This window comes from Limulus polyphemus, unplaced genomic scaffold, assembly GCF_000517525.1.
Source record: "Limulus polyphemus unplaced genomic scaffold, Limulus_polyphemus-2.1.2 Scaffold998, whole genome shotgun sequence".
Classification (NCBI taxonomy): Eukaryota; Metazoa; Arthropoda; class Merostomata; order Xiphosura; family Limulidae; genus Limulus; species Limulus polyphemus.
Genome location: NW_013666608.1, coordinates 254,300 through 260,299, shown reverse-complemented (window position 1 = coordinate 260,299; position 6,000 = coordinate 254,300). Strand labels below are relative to the sequence as shown.

At 32.9% G+C, this 6,000-nt stretch overlaps 1 protein-coding gene across 6 annotated transcripts in view; it reads right to left on the bottom strand.

Annotated features, from left to right (window-relative positions):
- LOC106461615 (heterogeneous nuclear ribonucleoprotein U-like protein 1) overlaps nucleotides 1-6,000 on the bottom strand; it is a 121,000-nt gene that overhangs the window by 85,172 nt on the left and 29,828 nt on the right. The window lies entirely within an intron of this gene.

Genomic DNA, 6,000 nt, shown 5'->3' with positions numbered 1-6,000 from the left:
TCTAGTTTTACACTGCTAAATTAGGGACGGCTAGCGCAGATAGTCCTCGTATAGCTTTGCGAGAAATTCAAAACAAACAAACAGTACAGTACAACTTTAATACTAAAAATGATAATAACGTTTGGTTACTGATCACGCTGGTCCTCTTTTCAATCTGCTATTTTTTAAATAAGTTATTTTTATTCGTTTAATTGAAAATTCACAATGAAAAAAAATTCTCCAGCCGCAACTTTTCAACACGAATAGAGGTATTTATTTACTAAATGTATTACAAGATACACGTACTTACCAATAATATCTAATAAAAGTATTATTCCAAGAGCTGTCGTGCTTATCATATACTTGCACAGTAAGTCAAGACTGCGTATTTATTGTATGAGCGAATATTGTAAACACACTTGTAACTTTTTATAATTAAAGAATATAGCAGTTTTTATCGGTAAGACATTATAAATTGTATGGTATAGCTAACTATTTTTCTAAAACTGATATCAAATATGACTCCAATAGCCTCATTTCTTTATAAGCATTTTAAAATCAGTAACAAACATCTGTTTTTGTTACATTCTCGCATTTCGGGTTTGAAACTAAAACAATATTTAATAAAATATAACTCTAAACAACTTAGCAGAACACTGGAGAGATTTTCTTGTATTAGCCTGATTACATGACAAAGTTGCCTTTTAGGTCGTCGTTTCCGTTCCATTTAACCAATCATTTACTCTAGTGATTTAAACAAATAAATTAGATCAAATTTCAGCAATCTTTATTGTTGTACATTATTAATATTCTATTCATATAATTTCAATCTAGTCAAGCGTTGGTTTACATTGTTGAAATGTTAAACCTCATTGGTCATGAAAGATTGTGATCTAGGTTTAATTGTTCGCTAGTGCAACTGATCTTGGTATCTAGAGTATTTCCACCCCTGGAACTGGTTGATTCCGCTAACTTTCTAATAGCTCTACTTTATAGTTCCAACACAAGTAATAACTCAAGTATATCACCTTGATGGACAGAATTAGAACATTTTCTCAGTTAGTAGTAGTGAGCCTTTGAACCATAGCTAATCAGATATCCACCCCTTAGACTATTAAAGCATTGAACATTTCTTAAAATCCACCAAATCTTTGGCTCTCACGTCTTTTTGTAATCATAGTGTGTGCAAAACATTCGTCAAGAAATCCTTCTCTGGATACTGTCTCAGGTAGGACATTGTGTGCCCCTTGTTCAGTTCAAGTTGTAAAATAACTGAATGATGTATTATACCTGCCGTGTGTTTCGACTTGTCTAGTGAAGCAATGTCATTAATATTAAAGATATTTTATTCGCACAGAGCATCGATATCTGGTTAGATTTAGTTTCTCATAATGAGGATATAACGTACTGCAAAGTGATAGGAAAATAATTTTAGTTTGTCATAATTAATGCATAATGCATTGCTGACATGAATTGCAAAAGCTTTATCGTTATCAGTTACAAGAATAAATCTAATTTTAGCATTTTTTTAAATAAGCAAATATTAAAAGATGGCAGAATTACAAAAATGTTCAGTTAGTAAGCTTTAGACCAATTATTTATAAGGCCCTTGCTCCCTGTGGGCTCAGCAACAAGCCCGAGGACCTTTTGCGATAAAAGTCAGGTTTTAATGCCCGCTGAAGGCAGAGTATAGATAGCTCATTGTGTATCTTTGCGCTTAACAACAAATAAACGTAATGATCTTTAAAAATATAGTCTTCTCATTTTTTTGATAAAAACATTCAGTAATATCCATTAGTTACCAGTGCCATGTTTGAAAACATAGAAGCATATTGCTTTGATATGTTTTTAGAAAAGTTACAAAAAATATTATTTTTTGTTATATCGTTCACTACTTTTTTCGTACAGAGTTTTTACAATAGTAGTAGTTATCAAACCAATTGTCAGAGGTGCATCATATAACAAAATGGGTTTTTTAAAACACTGATATCAAACTCTTTATCGTAAATGTATTTTTCTTGTCAAATTTCCATTCAACATGACGTGAGTGATTGTTGGTGAAATATACTGGAAATGTGGGTGATGTTAGTGAAATATACTGGGAATGTGGGTGATTGTTATTGAGATATACTATAAATGTGGGAGATGTTAGTGAAATATACTGGGAATGTGGGTGATTGCTATTGAGATATACTATAAATGTGGGTGATGTTAGTGAAATATACTGAGAATGTGGGTGATTGTTATTGAGATATACTATAAATACCGAAAATGTGGATGGTTGTCATTAGCTAATAATGGCAAAATTAAATGTCCAATTATTAGCTATTCTTGAAAGAGTAATCCTTTTTAAATAATTGGTAAAGAGGGTTGAAGACGTAATTAATAAATGCATAAAATGCTTAACAACTGGAAATGTTGGTGACTGTTACTGAAGAACAAATAGGTCCTGTCTTGTCTGGCAAGTTATTAACGTTCTTTATTAAGCTATAAAATATAGTGGTTATTCCCCAAGATGGATGGAGTTTCTGAAACATAACTGTTATACCATAAGAAGGAATAAATACTTAACATAGCTATTATCTCACTAAGAAGAAATGGGCCTCTAAATTGTAGTGGCTATCCTCAAGAATACAAGACTTTTGTAAGTATTATATGTGCTTGAGATACAGAACGTATTAATACTATAGATCTGTCTGAGAACGATATCTTTTACTTCGAGACCTTAGGACCTTTACCAGCCTACCCTCAAACTGAAATTCTTTTAGGCAGGATTTGAATTATTTAATCTACGAGATCTTGGGCGTGGTCAAATACATCAATTGAAAGGGTTTAAACTGTAATTAGATCTCAAATAAGTCAAGAAAGGACGGAGCTATGAGCTAAACGTTTGTATTTGAAAAAACAAACAAACTCAGAGCCGTTCTATGAGCCACTATGCCACGGCTAAAAAGTTGTTTGCTTTCACGACAAGCGTTGGTGCTGCAAAAATATAAGTACGTTTGATGATCTTTAAAACGAAGAATCTCGCTACATTTAAAAAAGACTTTTTAACATTACAACTGATATAAATATCTCAACATTGTACAACTATTTCTTGTCAGAGGGTATGTCGACACACTGGCAGATAAAAGAGGCTATCATTTTCTCCGGAATCTGTGTTGCTACATTTTATATTTAGTTTCGTATCAAGCATACTTAAACATGTACAACAGCATTTCCTGTAAATAAATAATGGCTACAGTCTATTCTATTTTTAATATACGTAACGCTAACAGCCTTTGTATATATTGTATTCTCTCGCACATTAACTATTTTCAGCACTATCTTCTACAGTGTTCACCTATATCTATAGTTGCAGGATCTTCACATTACCAATTAGATAATGTGGTAATCAGAATTTTTGTGGATGTTTGGTTTTAGTGAAATATATTTACCTATTAAGAACATAACACGTTGTTGCGGGGAGTCAGTTCTCGGAAGCAGTAACAACGGCTTAGCTATTCTACAGATTAGCTAATATTATATTCACTTAGTAAACATCACAATCATATCACTTGTTAATCTTTTACGCATTTCATAACGTATGTTAAGCGTAAAAATTGATTAAGTTAGTAATTAAATACCGATTACAATGAATCTGAATGACAAATATATCTTTATAAATAAAATCATTCTCTTTATTCTCTAAACCAGTCTTCTTTTCAACAGTTATCTAATTTTCATACGTTCAACTCAATGGTAATCAGAAATATAAACATGTTTATTCCCTAGGATGTATTTTATCGTTGGAAGAGTTTTACCCCTGGTGGCCTTTTTTACTGCATTGTCATCCACTGTTTTTAGTGAAAAGATAGAGAAGCCAAACACCGGACTAGAAAGACAGGTCACCACTGTTGGAACATTTGGAACATCTGCTATCAGCTCTGTACTTGTTCCAATACTTATTCTAATTGGCCTTGCAGTTATTGTACTCATCGTTATTCCGATTATTGGAGCTATTATTTCTGCTTATTCCGCAGCACTGGGCTTCGGGGGTGCAGCAGCTCTAGGGTCAGTGTATGGCCCTGGGTTTGGAGGAACTGGCGGATTCTATCCTGGACCTCTAATAAAGAAAAGATCCGAACCCGAACCTAATTCACTGCTAGTTGAAGAAAGACTTTTGGAGCTTTTAACAGAGGTGGATAACGCAATCCACTGGGTGACAAAGGAGTACCGTTCTTAAGCCTAAAATTTGTAGGAGCCATAAAAAAATAAAAGTTTGGTTCATCGCGTTCGAAGGATACTTTGAAATAAGTAAAAGAGCTCTTTCACTAAAATATTGTTATAAATTCTTTGGTTCTGCGTTTACCTTCCTTCAATTATAAATGAGTAATAATGTGCATAAATCCATTGTTTACCGGTATATGATGTAATGTAATTTTAATACCAAGAATCTTGGGAACATTTTAAGGACCTCTAAGTTATTAGTACAACCCTTACCTACTATGATAAATTGCTTATTGTTACACTGTAAAATGTGGTATGTATAGATACATATTTATATAATCACAACAATACTTTAACTCTTCTGCCTTTTATCTTCTTTATTTTGTGACTTCAAAGGTCAGTCCTCAGAACGTAGTTTTTAAAGAGAACGTGAGGTTAATGGTTTGAGTAGTGTTTAGCTTGTAGCGCTAAGTGTTGGTCGAATTGGAGCAGTTTATAACATTGTTGTTTCTAGTTTCTGTTAGCAAAATCATAGAGTTAATTAATAAAGATGCAAATAATGTCCTCGAGTTGAAGTATAAAAACAGGGATCTCTGATATAAAAATACTGTGAACAGTCATTTCTGGTCGGACAGCTGATTGGCACTCAAGTATTTTGTCAGTGTTGTTCAATTATTTCCATTCTATAAGGAGAAGAACTCTATCCCTAGTGGATTTTTCTTCCATGGTCCTACTAGTGTGTATCCGTGTCGAGAGAAGGATATGAAACACATTCCTATCAAATTTATATTGGCACTCAAGTATTTTGTCAGTGTTGTTCAATTATTTCCATTCTATAAGGAGAAGAACTCTAGCCCTAGTGGATTTTTCTTCCATGGTCCTACTAGTGTGTATCCGTGTCGAGAGAAGGATATGAAACACATTCCTATCAAATTTATATGCAAATGATATAAAGAAATTACTTAATGTTTTATGTTATTTATATGAACGTGTTTATTAATATAACGTTTAATTATGCGTATATTTTGTTTTGACATATAAAGCGCACGTATATGAACGTAGAAACTGAGGGCGGGGCGACAGCAGATACATTTCAGAGTAAGATATTAAAGTGCTATGCATAATCTGATATTTGGTTTAAATAAATCTGTGATAATCAATAACCGAGTTCAGGGTACAACACGACGCCATTCTATAGTTAAAATACTTTGCATTAGAAATGTATAACACTGATAATCACCATATTGCCCCCCAGTGGCTCAGCGGTAAGTCTGGAGGTTTATATAATGCTAAGAACCAGTTTTCGATACGTGTTGTGGGCGCAGAACAAATCATTGTGTAACTCTGTGCTTGCTCTTCTGTCAATGATGTATAAATATTCCATTCGTTTTATATGTCAAAACTCCTGCACTACAGTTTTCATATGTCCACGTTAGTGCACACGTGTTCCATATCAACGTTCGGATTTATTTCTTACTATTTTAGAGATGTACAGTGCTTGTTGCGATTTTTGCATGTATATGTTAGTTAAAATATTATATATATGAAGTTGACGGTATATATATATATATTTACACACATAAATCATTTACTTTTTTTATCCTGAGTAAACGTTTCAACGAATTATCCCTTTATAATGCTTTGAGATATCTTGATAATAGAAATAAAAACTGACAAATTTATCTTTAATAATTTCCTAAACCTTTGTAATTACGTGTTGAAGGAAAACGTTTGTGGAGTTTCTGGTAAATTAAAAAGTTGAGTTTTAAAACAGATATCAAAATTCGAGAATGTTTGGTTACTTCACGTGAA